The 18,261-nt window shown below is 38.2% G+C and overlaps 1 protein-coding gene across 4 annotated transcripts in view; it reads left to right on the forward strand.

The window, feature by feature from the left end:
* The window catches only part of LOC5572158 (5-hydroxytryptamine receptor 1), a 333,876-nt gene that overhangs the window by 16,895 nt on the left and 298,720 nt on the right, over positions 1-18,261 (forward strand). Inside the window, exon 2 of one of the 4 annotated variants that reach the window (XM_021837988.1) lies at positions 13,210-13,659. The gene's annotated coding sequence lies outside the window, so the exon portion shown is untranslated. The remainder of the gene's footprint in view (positions 1-13,209; positions 13,660-18,261) is intronic. The other 3 variants (XM_021837987.1, XM_021837989.1, XM_021837990.1) reach the window with 3 other exon arrangements.

The following is an 18,261-nucleotide window of genomic DNA, read 5'->3' on the forward strand; positions in this document are numbered from 1 at the left end:
ATTCCAAGACTGACCTTAAACTTCCTCTCTTATCTTCAGATCCTTTCTGTTGGCCTACAACTAGGGACGACACGTGTGTCCTGTTCTATTTAAGGCTTTCCTATTTCCAGTCAGCCTCTCCGCTCCGTAGGCATCATGTATCGAAGCATCAAAATCAATTAAACTGGCGTGGCACAGAAGATGCAACAATTTGCTCTGTAGCACTCCCATGGGGTTGGAAAAGGCTCCTGCTGGGAATATGCCAGACTCCATATGTGATGCATCATTCTTCAGGGTCTTGAATTTTTAGATAAAATCTTGTTGTTCAATAAGATGATGAAGCGTATTTTTACGACTATTTTGGCAATTTTTTACGCTCGAATAACAAATCGCTCAAAATTCAATCTTGACAGTTTTGAACAACTTTGACGATTACTTCGTCTACAAAAACGCCACAGAGTTTCAACTATTGACACAAAACTTCACTATTAGACATTTCTAAAGGTAGACGGAAAATGTTATTTGTCTAAAATTGGGTAAACTAAAAGGTTTTTTGTACACCAGTACAAAACGTAAGAAAAATGAGTATTTCTAGACTAAGCTTGAACATTTGGTAAAATTTTTGTGATAGGCCTTTAAGACCCTATGGCGTTCGAAACTTATGAAAGACGGTTTTGTATGCATGAAAAAAGTATCTTTATTCACCCCATCATCCCCTACGATACACCACGCAATCACGGCTCGAAAATGGACGAAGATATCGCCCTTGAGGCGTTCTTTTTGTTTTGCTCTGCCCTAATCCACGCGCACGATAAGCTTACTCACCCGGTGGTGCCGCAAAGATAAGCATGGAATTCCGATTTGGACATTCGAAAAACCACCTCTCGGTCGGACCACTGCCCAGTTCCGGTCAACCAGCCCAAGAAGGTGGGGGGTTTCGAAATCGATTTCACGCTAACTTTGTTTAATGCGGCGTCAAAGAGTTCGGTCGTAAATCAAAACAAGCCCGGTTACTAAAAATATCCAATGGGATCATCGCCCAATATGCCAGTGAAGAACGCAGCAGAGAGCGTTCTCTGTCTCTCGGCAGAATGGTACTAAATAGTGGGCAAATGGAGTAACTACTTATTTTCAACCAAATGAACTCAGTCCCTTTGGCAGAGGACCAAAGCTGAAAGGCAAAACAGAAAATCGATGGTTGACAACCGAATCCCACGGAATGGCGACCGTCAGCCACTTCGTTTTTCATTTTGAGGAAAAAAAAATAACGATCTAAACGATGCATTTAAGTTCACCGTACCGGAATCGATGGTTCGATGGATTCGCTTGGATGGAACGTGGTCCACTTTGCGGGAACCGGTCGTGTAGTGTGCAAACAAGTTAAATGAATGAATTTTCAATTTTGCTTCGAATCGCATTGCACAGTGGGCGGCAACTGAGCAAAAACAGCGAGAAATTCCATCCCAAGGATCAATTGTAATGCAATTCGGTTTTATTTGAAATAAACCTCGTTGGTCACCGTTGGTCCACCGTGCACTGCATGGACGACGGTCAAGTTGAGCAGAACACCACGTCACGTTTGGTCGCCGTTTGGCGGTTACAATTTAGCAAAAATGACCAATCGTTACGGGACCCATTCCACCAAGAGAGGTCCACACTTCACGTGTGGTGTCAATGTCAAGTGGTGTTGGGAGCGCACACCAGCACCGCCACTCAAGTAAAACGAACGTATGTCAAACTATTGCACTTTCAGCAGGGGAAATGGAAATGGGAAAGTTCAACAATCAAGAGTGGGTGGTTCGACCATTTGACCAGTGGGTGACCATGGGCGTAGGTAGAGAGAAAATAAATCCCATGCTGATGAGAGTCTCGAGAAGATTCTGATGAGATTCATATGAAGAGATTTCTGACGAGAATCCTGAGAGGATTCTTATTATGCTCTTGTGAGCTTTCTGATGAGAATACTGATCAGATTTTGATGAGAATCCTAAGAGGATTCTGATGAAAATCCTTAGAGGATTCTGATGAGAATTCTTATAGGACTTTGATGAGAATCCTGAAAGCAATCTGATGAGAATCCTTTGAGGCATCTGATGAGAATGCTGACAAAAATCGGATGAAAATGCTGACAGGATTCTGATAAGAATCCTGAGAGGATTCTGATGGGAATCATGAGAGGATTCTTAGAGGATTTTGATGAGAATTCTGATAGGACTCTGATGAGAACCCTGAGAGAGTTCTGATGAAAATCTTGAGTAGAATTTATAGAGGATTCTGATGAGGCTCTTGTGAGGTTTCTGATGAGAATCCTGAGAGGATTCTAAAACGAATCATGAGAAAATTCTGATGAGAATCCTGAGAGAATTTTGATGATAATACTGAGAGGATTCTGATGAGAACTCTTATAGGACTCTGATGAGAATCCTGAGAGGATTCTGATTAGCATTCTGTGAGGATTCTGATGAGAATCTTGAGGGATTACCAATTAGAAACCTGTGAGGATTCTGATGACAATCCTGAGAAGATTCTGATAAGGATACTGGACTCTGATTTTGATGGAAATCCTAAGTGGATTCTGGTGAGAACCCTGAGAGGATTCTGATAAGAATCCTGACAGAATTTTGACGAAAATCCAGACAAGATTCTGATCAGAACCTAAGTGGATTCAGATGAGAATCCTGATAGGATGCTGTTGAGAATCCTTAGAGGATCCTGATGAGAATCTTCAGAGGCCTCTGATGAGAATCTTGAGAATATTATGATGTGAAACCTGAGAGAATTCTGAAGAGAATCCTGAGAAGATTCTGATGAGAATCTTGAGAAGATTCTGATGAGGCTCTTGTGAGGTTTCTGATGAGGTTTGAGGGAATTCTGATGAGAATCATCAGAGTCATCTGATGAGAATCCTGAGATGATTCTAATGAGAATCCTGATAGAATTTTTAAGATAATCCTGAGAGGATTCTGATGTGAATCTTGAGATGAATCTGACGAGAATTTTAAGAGGATTCTGATAAGGATCTTGTGAGGTTTCTGATGAGAATACTGAGCATATACAGATTCTAATCTCCTTAGAGGAATTTAATATGAATCCTAAGCGGATACTGATGAGAATCCTGAAAGGATTCTTATAAGAATCATGAGAGGATTCTCATGAGAAGATTATGATGAGAGTTCTGATTAGAATCCTTATAGGATTCTAATTAGAATTCAGAGAAGATTCTGATGATAATCCTGAGAGGATTCTGATGAGTACTCTTATAGGCCTCTGATGAGAATCCTGGCAGTATTCTGATGAGAATCCCTAGAGGATTCTGATAAGAATTGTAGTGGCCGGAGGAAGGAACCGGCACATGCAAAGTAAATGGCTAGATCAGAAAATTGATAGAATCTCTCACGTGTCGCTCTCTGTAACTATGATAATATGCAGCACATTATGAGAGACTGTTTAACGTATACTGCTACAACTTTGATCAAATTGGGGGGATGACAGTACATGATAAAACCCTTCTAAGTAAGCTCCAAACCTGGGGGACACTATTGCTATCGGAAGTCCCCCAACAGTAAACAAGCGACAAAAATGGGTTTTATCATCGCTCTCTCTTTGGGCTCTCGTTCATTGCTTCTATTAATCAGACTTGTTACAGCTTGCGATACATTGCCGATCGTGGGCCGCAACAGATGGGATGCTTGTCTTCGCTTGCTTTGATCGTGCTTCAAAATCAAATGAGAGCTTATTCTGCAATGCCTGAACAGGAGCAATTCCAGCGTAACTTCATCGCTCGAAACACTTCACAAGACTGACGTGTCATTCGTCTCTTCCCGTTTGCTTAGTTTTTCCTTTTGACTAAAACTATATGCCCTTCTGCTTAGTTTACATCTTCTCTAGTACTTCTCACAACCCCTACATTCTCGTTCTGATCTACTCTTATGATAATAAGATCGTTTCTTCTATTATCTATTATCGAAAAAAATAATGTCATATTATCTCTCATTCATCTCTCGCTTTCCTTGTGTTTTTTTATACTTAAGATAACATAAAAATGTTAAAACCTCTCTTTTCATCATCATCTTCCACACCATCATTCCTCATTTCTCGCTTCTCACTCATAAGTTTTTATTCCTTTTTCCTCAATCCACATTCCTCACTATTCACACCTCACTCCTCATTCCTCATTTCTCACTCCTCACGCCATATTCTTCTCCCCTGATTCTTCACTCTCCATTCCTCATTCCTCACTCCTTATTCCTCACTCCTCATTCCTCATCTCTCATTCCTCATTTCAAACTGTTCATTCCTCATTCTTCACTCCTCATTCCTCACTCTTCATTCATCATCTCTCATTTTTCATTCCTCATTCATACCTCATTCTTCACTCCTGTTCCTTCAATTCTCAATCCTCACTTCTTATTTCTAATTCCTCATACCTCCTACTCCTCATTTCTCATTCATCATTTCTTATTCATCATTCCTTATTCCTCACTCTTCATTCCTAAGAGGAGGCGCCCGTTCGAATTCATGGGTAGGACAAACGTAGGCAAATATTTTGTGCAACAGTAAAGCTAAGACAATTTTTAACTCTGGACTGTTAATTGAAAGTTACTATATTTGAGGAGCTCAAACGCAAAAGGGTGTAAGCGACATTTTTGTCTGTTTTGAGTTGAGTTGAAAAAATTCTACTGTTTACAAGCGTTCCAAAGATATTTTCAAGTTATTTTTCCGCTCAAGGAAAAACTTACACATTACGACAGGAATATCCATTTTTTCATTATTTTCTCTAGGAATTTCTTCAGAAATTTATTCAGGTATTCTCCCAAATATTTTGATATTACTCCAAAAATGTCTGGAGGAGTTCATTTAGTGATTATTTTCCAAGGAATTCCTCTACGAGTTTTGTTTAGGATTCATCAAGAATTCAACCTGGATTTTCTCAAGGAGAACTACAGGAATGGAATTCCTCCAAATATTATTTCATCTGAATGGCATGCTGGTTTAATGGCATCAGAAATCGTCCCTCAAAAAATATTTGAGAGATTTTTCGAGAAAGTCCTAACTGCTCCAAAATGTTATCCAGTGATTTATCCATCGATTTCTCTGGGGCATCTTACAAGATTCCAAGTCAAAACGTCTTCTAAACATTACTCAATAACTTCTTCAGAAATTTCTACGATTTTTTTTTAAATTGTTTTTAAGTATTTATATAAGATTCAAACTAGGGAGTAAGTCATGTAATTCATGATTTTTTTTTTGTCGCGAATTCTTCTAGGAATGTCTCCAGGGAAATGCCAAAGAATTTTTCCGAAAAAAAAATCCGTAAGTCGGAGGTATTTCTAAAGAAAATCCTAAAGTAACCTCTGATAAAACCTGAGTAAGTTTCGAAGTCACCCTTAATGAACAAGGATGTCTGAAATAACTCCTGGACTCTTGAGAAAGTTTTAGAAAATTTCCTAGATAGTTTGCTAAGATAACAAGATGGAATAAAATCGAATCTCGGGATAGTATTCCGCAGGATTTTCTAAAGAAATTTCTAGACTTAGACTTTCTAAGAAATTGTTGTAGGAATGATCGGAGGAATTATTGGAAAAAAAAAATCTGTAGTATGAACTGGTGTGGAAACTTAAATAAAGTTTTACAGATTACGTGGGATTTAAAAAAAACTTTTAAAGAAATGTTTGTAAAACTTTGATGAGATGCTGGGAAAATTCCTAGAAAAAATGAATAGATTTGTTCATTTGTTCATGATAAAACCACTCAAAGAATTATGGATTTCTGGGAGGAAACGTGGATGAATTTTCGAAGGAATCCCTGTAGGAGACCCTGAAAGTATTCTAAAATCACTATGATAATTCATGAAGCTTTTCCTCGGGGAATCTGGGACGAAATTCTTCAAGAGCCTCTTGAACCCGTTATAGTCCTTGCAGCTTTCTTTGGAGTACAATTTTGCATCAGGATTCAATACAAGCAGGATAAGTAAATAAGAGACTTTAGAGACCATTTTGGCTAAATAGACAATTTAGATACCAGTGAACTTGTTCTAATTACCTCATCAATTTCTAGATAACAAATGGATGAACAGCAAGTATTCTGTGAATTTGTGTAGTTTTTTTTTTCTTTGCTCCGAAATGACCCGACCAGCCGCAAAAATTTTCTGAAGAATCTGAAGGTGTTTGAAAAACATTTCATGGCGCAGAAATTCCGTCAAATATTTCGCTGGAATTTCTAATCTGCTCAAATAAGTAAGTAAGTAGTTCTAATCTGCTCTAAATATGTTTATGAATGAGGCCATAATATATCAGGTGAAATTTAATCATATCATTTTTCCGGAATTTACTTGGCACTACTTCCAGAAATTTCAACGGAATCAGCCAATAACTTCTAGAGAGTGTGCTGTGGGAGTTCTGGACAATTGTCCATATAAAAGATGGCAGTAGATAGTTTTAAGATGCCATACATTGATTCAATTAAAAATACCATAGATGATTGTTCAATTTTACAAGAAGTTTCTTGTAACAATTATTACAGTTAATTTCGCAGGATTTTCACTACAGCTATTCTCAATCGTTCTTCTCACGAGCCAAAACTTTTAGGGGCCATGCGCAAACCATATCACATTTTACTGGGCATGAGAGTACCGTGAAAAATCTCATCGTGTCTTCCATCATCCATAAGAGTAAATCATCGATGACGTTCATCGAGTTTGTATGTTCACACCTCATTCCATATTCCTCGCTCCTCATTCCTCATTCCTCAACCCTTCACATCCCACTCCTCATTCCTTACTTTTGATCCCACACTCCTCATTCTTCACTCCTCACTCCTCATTCCGCATTCCTCAATCCTCACGTCTCATTTCTAATTCGTCACGTCTCATTCCTCATTCCCTACTTCTCATTTCTCACTTTTTATTCCTTGTTCCTTACTTCTCACTCTGAACACTACACTCCTTCCTTCTCATTCCTCATTCATCACTTCTCATTCTTCACTCTTCATTCCTCATTCTTCAGATACAATCAAGCATACAATCAACAATTAACATCACCCTGAATGAAAAAAACAACAATCAGCATCGACTCAAGTCGTTCTGTCTCCTGTTCTGGGCCAAGGTTTCAAATGTTTGGGAGCATACAATAAACTTACCAACTGTGCCATTGTAGTATCCGGTGGAAGGAATCGGCATCTAGATCGGGCGAATTGCAACAGGAGCAATTCCAGCGCAACTTCATCGCTCGAAACACTTTACAAGACTGACGTGTCTTTCGTCTCTTCTCGTTTGCTTAGTTTTTCCTTGTTACTAAAACTATATGCCCTTCTGCTTAGTTTACATCTTCTCAAGCACCTCTCTCAATCCCTACAAGAATTTTGAGGGGATGCTGTGAGGATTCTGATGAAAATCTTGAGATGATTCTGATAAGAATCCTGCGAGGACTCTGATAAGAATTTTGATGAGAATCCTGAGGGGATTCTGATGAGAATCCTGAAAGAAATCTGATGAGAAACCTAAGAGGATTCTGATGACAATCCTGAGAGGATTCTGATGAGAATTCAGATAGGACTCTGATCAGAACCTGTTAGGATTCCAATGAGAACCCTTAAAGATTCAGATGAGAGTCCTTAAAAGGTTCAGATAAGAATCCTGATAGGATTCTGATGAGAACCCTGAGAGGTTTCTGATGAGAATCTTGAGGGGATACTGATGAGAATCTTGAGAGGCATCTAATAAGAATCCTGAGAGGATTCTGATGATTAACCTGAGAGAATTCTGAGGGGAATTCTGAGAGGATTCTGATGAGAATCCTTGCAGGATACTTATAAGAATTCTGAGAGGAATCTAATAATAATCCTGAGTGGATTATTATAAGAATTTTTAGAGGATTCTGTTGAAAATCTTGAAATAATTTTAATGAGAATCCTGGGAGGATTCTGATGAGAGTCTTGGGAGGATTTTGATGAGAGTTCTGATAGGAATCTGATGAGAATCTTGAAATAATTCTGATGAGAATTCTGAATTTACACTGATGGGAATCCCGAGAAGATTGTGATAAGGATTCTGAGAGGAGTCTGATGAGAATCCTGAGAGCATTCTGATGGGAATCCGAACAATCCGGTATTCAAATTAAATTGATTCACATTTGTAATCCACAGGGTCAAATTTTTTTTCTAGGAATTGTTGAAGTCGTTCGCTTTCGATGATAAAAAAATCCTGGCTACGCCTATGGTACTGACCACCCGTAATGGCTCTCATGCAATACTTGTGGAATGCGATGCAATCTGAAACAGAATTCGATGAAACGAGTTTGGCACCATTCGCAAAAGAGGGAAAACTTTTGATGAGATTCCGAGATGTGTTTGTTCTCACAATTAAATTGCAACCTGCAGCAAGTGTCACAGATTGCTTCAATGTATCAGCAAAGTATCGTATCCTGTGAGCAATCTCACAAGCATTACGTCAGCAAAACATCTTCATCAAATTTCCATCGCCGTAAGTTCAATTTCCCACTCGATTGCCTTTCCTGCTAAGCACACTAGCACAAAGTGTGGCCCAGGGCCCAGTTTTCCCCCATCAAACGAATCGATCGAAACATCGAACGTCATCACCGGACGCGCCAACTTAATTGATGTTGATGCTTCGACACCCAACCATCATCGCATCGAAGGATATAAACGTCCCATACCATTTGGAGTATTCGTCGTCGTCGTCGTCGTCAACGTCTGGGAACAGGAAAGCCTAAAATAGACAAAGACATGCCATTCAATCTACCACTAAATAGGGACGGGTCGGTAAAAAGGGGTTCCTCAGCTTGAAGGTTGATTTGCGTTCGGTTTTTCCCTACTCCAAGTCGGTTAATGTAATTGGAAGTGCTGTCGGAAAATGGGGGAAGAGGGAAGCTTTATGGAGTTTGGTTGGTCATAATTATAACTCCGACAATTGATAAGGGATGAAAAAGGACATGAAAATAGAATTTATTCTTGTCATTAATAGATTCCAGCCTCTACAATACAATATCTACAATAAGGAAGGCTGGAAAAGCTTCCCCTAGAAGCTGAAAGGCTTCTCCTAGAAGCTGAAGAAAAAGCTTCTCCCGGAAGCTGGAAAAACTTATCCAAGAAGCTGGAAAAGCTTCTCCTAGAAGCTGAGAAGCTTCTCCTAGAAGCTGAAAAGCTTTTCCTAGAAGCTAAAAAGCTTCTCCTAGAAGCTGAAAAGCTTCTTTTGGAAGCTGAAAAGCTTCTCCCAGAAGCTGGAAAAGCTTCTTCCAGGAACATGAAAAGTTCTCCCAGAAGCTGGAAAGCTTCTCCCAGAAGCTGGAAAGCTTCTCCCAGAAGCTGGAAAGCTTCTCCCAGAAGCTGGAAAGCTTCTCCCAGAAGCTGGAAAGCTTCTCCCAGAAGCTGGAAAGCTTCTCCCAGAAGCTGGAAAGCTTCTCCCAGAAGCTGGAAAGCTTCTCCCAGAAGCTGGAAAGCTTCTCCCAGAAGCTGGAAAGCTTCTCCCAGAAGCTGGAAAGCTTCTCCCAGAAGCTGGAAAGCTTCTCCCAGAAGCTGGAAAGCTTCTCCCAGAAGCTGGAAAGCTTCTCCCAGAAGCTGGAAAGATTCTCCCAGAAGCTGGAAAGCTTCTCCCAGAAGCTGGAAAGCTTCTCCCAGAAGCTGGAAAGCTTCTCCCAGAAGCTGGAAAGCTTCTCCCAGAAGCTGGAAAGCTTCTCTCAGAAGCTGGAAAGCTTCTCTCAGAAGCTGGAAAGCTTCTCCCAGAAGCTGGAAAGCTTCTCTCAGAAGCTGGAAAGCTTCTCCCAAAAGCTGTAAAACTTCTCCCAGAAATTGGAAAACTTCTCCCAGAAGCTGGAAAAGCTTCTCCCAGAAGCTGATTTCTGATTTCGGATTTCGGATTTCGGATTTCGGATTTCGGATTTCGGATTTCGGATTTCGGATTTCGGATTTCGGATTTCGGATTTCGGATTTCGGATTTCGGATTTCGGATTTCGGATTTCGGATTTCGGATTTCGGATTTCGGATTTCGGATTTCGGATTTCGGATTTCGGATTTCGGATTTCGGATTTCGGATTTCGGATTTCGGATTTCGGATTTCGGATTTCGGATTTCGGATTTCGGATTTCGGATTTCGGATTTCGGATTTCGGATTTCGGATTTCTGATATCTGATATCTGATTTCTGATATCTGATATCTGATTTCTGATTTCTGATTTCTGATTTCTGATTTCTGATTTCTGATTTCTGATTTCTGATTTCTGATTTCTGATTTCTGATTTCTGATTTCTGCGGTTGTGTTGGAACTTTGAGAAATTTGAGAATCCAGCGTAGCGGGATCAGTAAGTGGAATACAAACATCAGTGTCGCCGCTCGATGGCCACAGAAAGAAACTGAATGTTCGAAAGGTTGTTGTTTGTACTTTTTGCAGCTAGCGCCAACTGTTAGTCGTTCAGAACGAAATAAACAGACTGCAGTCGCTACATCTACGATATATGGTATCGTTTTTTAAACTTCGTTATTAACACAGTTGTTATGTACAGTGGGATTCCGTTTTTGGCAACAAAGTTGAAATTTTCAGTTGCCAAAAACGGAACCGTGCCAAAATCGGAACCCATATTGCAAATTTTATTTTTCAACTATTGGTTTTGAAAGCATCATTACAATGTTCATACATCATTTTTACGGAATCATAAGGCGTTGAGACTTCGAAAAGGTTCACTTCGAAGCATTTTCCCGGAGGGTTATACTATGCAATGAATCTATAGCTCAGTAATACTAAATCTGGCAAACAATTTTCTGGTCGCGTTTTTACGCCTCAACGTCTTCAATTTTTTTAGAAGCTTTATGCATAATTTTTGTATGAGAGGGCCTTGTAAAACCAATAATCGCATAAGTGACTTTTATTGAAGAACTGGACATTTTCTTAAAACTATGAGAGAAAACGAAAAAAAAAAGTCTCCTTATAAAGACGTATTTGCGAATCAAAAGCGCAGGGTATTGCAAAACGGCATGACCTTTTTTTCTAATTAAATGAACATTTAAAATCAGTTTAACTTTTGGATTTTAGCGTAAATTTGAAAAATTCGGTGAGTTTAGAATTGCTCCTTCAATTTTTGTTTCTAATAAAGTGACAGTATCAAAAGGGCAAACATAAACATGAGAAGATGCATAAATGTCTTGTAATTGTGTAGAATTTAAGGTGAAGATGAATCGAAGCCAAAATTCAAATTTTCAAGAGCACGGATCTGGTGAAGCAAACATCCGTTTGAGCTGAAAACCTAATCGAATGCTTACCACCAGCAAGTGATCAATCGATTAAGTTTTCAGCTTAAACGGATGTTTGGATCCATGCTCTTGAAAATTTGAAGTTTGGCTTCGATTCATCTTCACCTTAATTTTTACTTGACATAATTTTTGATTCAGCTAGATATATGTTTTACACCTGCCTTATAAAATCATCTGAAATTTACAGGATCCTGTTATGAAACCTCAAGAACCTTATAGGAATCTTAAGGTTCTCATAAGAAATCTACAGAAAAAACGCTTGAGCTCTGAAGCATCTTTCTAAGCATCCGTAGGATCTTGCAGCGCGTTCTTAGGATCTTGCTAAGGATTTTGCTATGAGTTAACATCTTGGAATTCCGTTGCGATGTTGCCGAAAATTCTAAAGTCTCCGATGAAAAAAATTAAAACTTTATTATTGTCAGGCTACCACTAGCACACCTCAAATTCCTCTGGGAACCTTTTCAAAATCCTCAAGCTTTCGCTGAAAATATTAAAAATACTACTAGAAATTCGCACTATCCCGTCTAAAATTTACAGGACGCTTTAGAGTTTACATGGAATCACCAGATTTTGGACATAATCCTCCATAACCAGTTATACACTCTAAAGATCCATCAAGAAGCTCTCAGTGTCCACTTGGAATCTGCAGATATGCTCATGAATTCGTTAAAATTTCTGAAAAGTCCCACAAGAACGAAGAATCCCTTAAGGATTCTCCAGGGTACAGTTAGGAAACTCATAGACTCAGCTCGTAAGGAACATTTTGATGATGTTGAGACCCGTATCCTTGATTAACAATCTTGTACAGAATTCTGGATAGTCTCTTAACAAATCTAACGCCTTATAGAGTCTATAGAAAAGAGAGAACGTAGCTTTAAATAGTTGACGCAGAAAGATCAATATACACACCAATGCCACAGACAAAAAGTAAAACCACTCTCAGTCGTATTTATCGCACGCTTCAATGGTATTATTGAAAATAAATTGTAGTTTGGACTGTATTCGCATTTGTCATGTTATTTAATGAAATTAAAAAAAAAGGTATGATACACGACATTTTGCTGTACATATTTGTATCTATTATTGCGGTGTGTTTTTACATACGCAATGTGTGTAAATCCATAATAATAAAGACAGCGAGACAAAATTTATGATTGTAACTCTGTGTGAGTCATAGATTTTTCGTTGCTCTTATGTCGGTGTTGGTGCTTTGTTCGAACAAGCTGTTCCAAATCTGAAGAACAGTGTTTTTTTTTATTGTATCACCTACTGGCAGACTCAAGTGGGCTGGTCACTTAATATGAATGCCTATGAAAAGAGGTTGGTCTTAAGTTGAGATATTGGTGGAGATTATTTTTGTCTTGAAACGTTGCCTATGTATGACCAATGACCATTCTGAAGTAAATAAGCGCGTACGCGAGTCCTTAGTAGTTGGTGAGATTTGGGGAAACATCGACGAAAATGGAGATCTGGATTGTAATCGGTGTGGAGTTGACATGCTTTTCAAGTGACTAAAGCAACAGACACGATAATATTTACAAAAATTTACAAATTTTAATGGTATTGAAAAATGTTGCCAAAAACGGATCCATTTTGTTGCCAAAATCGGGGGGTGCCAAAATCGGAGCATGCCAAAAACGGAGCATGCCAAAAACGGAATCCCACTGTACTTTATTCATGTTTGATAAAGGTTCAACTTCTCTTCAATTATTAAACTTTGTTATGCTCAACACCCCTTATAAAACAGCTCATTAAGGTCAGAACCTAAATCTCCCTAGTAATTAAGGCACCCTCCATGACCTAGCCTTCTTAAAGAATCATTTCGCCCTCTCTTATCCAAGTCTTAAGCTCCCTCAAAGCAACTCCATTAGCCTAGTGCAGCAAATTTGTCTGATTATTACCCCTCTCGCACGCCTCTCTCTGAACTCAAGCTGCCCGTAATTACCGTTGTATTTTTCCGTCCCATTCTAGGTTCCAGTCGCGCGGTCCATCGGATGCAGTCAGAAACCATCAGAATAAACAACGCCAAAGCGACGTAATTATGCTAATCGAGTGCGAATGATCGCCACACAGAGCGGCAACAGCTCGCTTCAGTTGTAGCAGCCCAGTGTGCAGCAGCCGATTTGGTCAAAGCTTGTCGACGTCGCTTACTTTAACTCGCCCCTAGCGCTGGAAGAGTGCGTGAAGAGCAGCGAGGGTGGCGCAAACGAATGTGAGAAAGCAAAGCAGGCGGCGTGTGAGTTTGTGTGTTTATCTTCTCATAGCAGGCCTCTTTCTGTCTGTTCATTTTTTTTCGGTGGCAAAAAGTGTGGTCCAGTTCGATAAATATTCAACTGGTGGCAATTGAAATGTAACAGCGCGGATTCAGCGTCTGATTCGGCGTGGTGCATAAGAGAAGAGAAACCTGAGTGCAAATACGATGTAAACAGAAGTCGTCGTTTTGCACGGTGCTCCCCAGAGCATCATTATCAGAAAAAGATCTCCATGTAATCTGCGCTTACCAGTCGTGGGTTAAACTGCATGTCTGAGTAAAACAATTGTTAGAGCCGTTTTTAATGTACGCTGTTTCACGGCATACATCCACAAATTCTTAGGAAAATACTGACACTACAGTCGATTCTCCCTTACTCGATATTCCGTATCTAGATATCGAGTTAGAGAACCATAGTAAAAGTTGTTTCTCATAGCTACTCTGATCATCCATTGGATGGTATCCATGCCTCCGTTACTCGATGGTCCCTCCTATATCAAGTTACGAAGAGTTGACTGTTATTCGAATCCCAATCTCCGAATGATCCGTTTCCCTGAAAAGTGGCGCAGTTCAAGAACAGTTTACAGTACCAGTGTGGAAACCCTGAAAGAACGATAAACAACCAAAAGAAGGAGAATTTTGGTCCCGGTACGTTTGCCAGTTAGTTAACAGTTCAATCGAGGAAAGAAGCGAAAAATTATGAAAAAAAAAACAAATTGTATGAAAAGTATAAAAGTTCCGTTATCCGTACCATATTACTCAAATCAGTAGCAGTTGCAAAGTTTGATATCACATATCTGGCTTGAGAATCAAAAACTTACCAGTTTAACTCACAATCCGCAGAAGTTGTAAGTTTGAAATAAGTCATAATATCTAAGGAAGAATGTTCGGAATTCTACAGCTATGACTCGATAAAAAAATCCAAGCGGGAAAAAAAACTTAGCACAGCATAACAAATAATTGCACCCAACTGTAGGATATAGTATTCTTTGAAACCTACGGAGGCTTTTTTTCAATGAAATGCGTCCATTAAGCATGCATAAACATTTAAATTAATGTAAAATGTTTGTACTTGAGTTTGATATACTTAACTGGTAATATGAATAAAATGTAGTGAAGTTGAACTTAGTACATTCTCGGTAGTACAATGTAAACATATGGAACAAGAATGGAGCAGACTGGGTTAGTGTTCTATCAGCTATCGCTTCTACTTCACATGCAGAAGGTCATGCGTTCGATCCCAGGTCCGTTCCTTTCCTCGTATTTTGTAGTTATATCTATCACTTGCTTTTATCTTTCACTCTAAATCTATCACACTTAATCTACTCCTTCGTAGGAATCACTAGAACCAGAGACGGACCAGAAATCGTTTCTACGCTTCCATTCGTCCATCAATAAAGCCTTTCCATACGCCTGATACATAGACTAACCGCTAATCAAACAGCAAACCTCTCTGTCATAAAATTGCCTTATCCCCAACCCACGGGTTGCCAATGAGGTAGAGCTTCCTCATGTGGAACATGTTTAGGTCTCTGCATGTCGACCTGGACTATCGAAATTCAAAAATTTTGCCTTAAGAAAGATGAAACGATTATTGCAATGAGAACGCCTTTTATATCGTTTTAGCATCACCCTACATCAAGGCGTCGATAGTCACTTGATGCGCGCGTTGGCCTGTCGATCGCAAGGTTCATGGATCGATTCCAGGTTGCCGCGGAAACATTTTTTTATTTTTAAATTTTGCCTTGAAAGGTATTTTAATACCTAAAAAATAATGCGCTCTCGGGCTAGGCATTGCATATGAATAGAAAGCGTTGTGTTTGGATGCGCATCTAATTCTTCCGAAAGAGGTGCACTTTGCGAAAAAGGACCACGTGATTATTGAGCTAAAATCTAATTCAGGTTAACTTCTGCGTTCATGAGTCCTCTCATGGCATAGGGGTAACGCGCCCTAACTAGAGATCAGGAGGTCGTGAGTTCGATTCTCACTGAAAAGACGTGTAACTTTTTCGCAAAAAACTTCACATCAATTTGTCCATTTAATCCAATTGCAGAGTATATGTAATGTTTAGCTCTTCGGTTGTTGTTGAATATAAGTGTGTACTTTTTTTCACGTAAGTGAGACTGGTAGCTACAATAGCAACCACTGGGACTTCATTTGCTAATTATATATCTCTAGTAATTATTGCCTTAGTCTGAATTGAATTTCAACGATTATCTCTTGGAGTGATTACAATTCCCATAAAAATCTCAACACTCTCAACATGAATTCTCAGATTTTCATTAAGCTATCAGGATGTTCACCACAACCTCAAAGGTTTTCACATAAATCCAAAAGATTGCATTCAAAATTCCGGAGTTCCAGGAAATCATTCCAAAATCTTTATTGAATCTAATTTTAAACTCACTGAATTGAATTCAAAAATTTGCAAATCAACATGCTGTTATCATATTCGGTTAAAATCTGGGAAGCTCCAAATTTCTTCCTATTTTTACAGAAATCTTGGTAATCCTAGTGAAATCTCAACATTTCTAGGCTACAAACTTTATAATTTCCAGGTTGGTTGTTTTAATATCAAGATCCTACAGAGCATCCAGATTCAAAGCCCCAATCCGAAAATCCACTACCGACATTCAGTGGCAAAGACGGAAAACAAACATCACATCAAAGTTTGTCAGTTTTCTGCTACATTTATGTAGCGAAAGCTCATGCAGATATCGTCAAACGGGGTGACTTGCGACACATTGTAATTAACAACCAATTTTCACTATAAATCACGAATATCAAAAGAATTTGTTATAAATAAGTGCTGCAATACTTTTGACACCCATTTCAAATTTAAGCCACATTTAAAGCGATTATTAGAAATAATTTTACACATCTACCATCTCTCATTTGAACGTCTTGAAAAAATGTTCAAAATCATTACCTGATAACATGAGGTAGATTTAATTTACAGAAGTAGTACTCTATGTTGTGTTTGTATAACTAATAAGTGATAATACGACGCATTTTATGTAACAAAATTGTAACAAAAACTTTTTATAAAAATGTCCATATGTAGGGTAACTTGCAGCTCTTAATTTTCAAGCAATTTGTAGTTTTACGGAAATAAAAGCTCTTATGTTAGCTTTATGATCCTAAGAGTAAGAATTCATTAATTAACTACAAACACTCGTTAATACATTGTTCGCTTAAAATATTGGACATTGTTGATTTAACGCATTATTTTCCCATATAAAATATATCTCAATTAGTTCCTCGCAAAAAGGAAATTAAAATGAACTAGGACTGGTTCAAATGATGTGGATAGGTACATGAACAACAAGCGTGAGCAATAAAAACTATCGACATGTCGTTGGAAAAAAAATCGAATCGAGTGCTACAAGTGCCATTAAAGAAAATCTACTTTTTCGCAATTTCTCATCCTAATAGGCTGTTTTTCATCACGACAATCTGTCATGAAACGGCCTACTTTCCTGCACTGAAGTATACAGTGCGGGAATAGTCATTACGAAACTGAAACCAGGGCTGTAATGATTCATTACGCAACGTTTTCTCATTACGCAACTGTTTTGAGTTGCGTAATGAATCATAACATTTCGTAAGGCCCACTGATTCTCCAAGAGACCACTCTGAAAATTCATCAAATAATTTACTTTGAGTAATTTTAGGATATTATCTTCAGATTTTTTTCATGAATACTTATTGGGTTTCTAACAGCAAGTTTGCTAAATTCTTCAGAATAAAGGGATTAGCTTTGAAGTTTTTCAAAGCATTCTTTTTTTTGATTATTTAAGAATTACACCATACCATGACCATACGATAAGAAATCTTAAAATGATTCTTGCAAGATTTTGCCAGGAATATGATCTAGAGATTCTTACTGAAGTTGTTTTCCTTAAAAGCTGCAAATTTCATGGAAATTTTCAAGTTCCAAGAATTTAACCAGAAGTTCCTAAAGAGTTATGATTTCCTTGAGGTATTTCATCAAAGATTGTCTACGAATTGATTATGTAACTTCCCTAGAATTTTTTTTTTGAATTCTTCCCAATATTGAAACAAGAATTCTTCCGTGGAAAATAGTTCAGACATTTTCAGGAGTTTATCCAATGCTGGTTTTATTTTATTTATGAATAGCTCTAATAACACTACCAAAAATCAAACAACATATGCAGAATCAAAAGGAAATTTCTTAAGATTTAACTTATTGGATTCCATAATGTTCTGCAAAAGAAATTCTTAAAAAAAAAAACCTGTATGAATTCGTGAAGTATTTTTAGCGAAAATTCTTAATGAAGCTGCCGAATAGTTAATTACGAACTTTTGGGAATGTTTATGTAGAGAACACATTGATTTGTCCAGAAATTCATTCTGAGACTTCTGATGTTTGAATTCCTCCAAGCATTGGAACAAAATTTCATTCAGGTATACATGCAAATAATTAGTGCTACATTCAGGTTTTTTAGGTTAGAATTTTTCATTGAATATCTCTTAGAACACAACGAAAAACTTATCTGCAGAATCCAATGTAACATTCTAAAGATATGACTTACAGGAATCCTTTAGCAAGGGATATAATTAGAAAAAAAAACCGTGGATAAAACTATGAAGGATTTTCTGAAAGTATTGAAGTATTTCAGTAGAATATTCTGAAGAAATTCCAGGATAATTTTTTTGATAAATTCTTTTGAAAATTGATTCATCCGGAAATTTGAAACTCTTTAGGGATTTTAGTAATCGAAGAGTAATTCTTGATTCTTGGAGTAGT

The sequence above is a fragment of the Aedes aegypti genome, chromosome 1 (genome assembly GCF_002204515.2).
Source record: "Aedes aegypti strain LVP_AGWG chromosome 1, AaegL5.0 Primary Assembly, whole genome shotgun sequence".
Classification (NCBI taxonomy): Eukaryota; Metazoa; Arthropoda; class Insecta; order Diptera; family Culicidae; genus Aedes; species Aedes aegypti.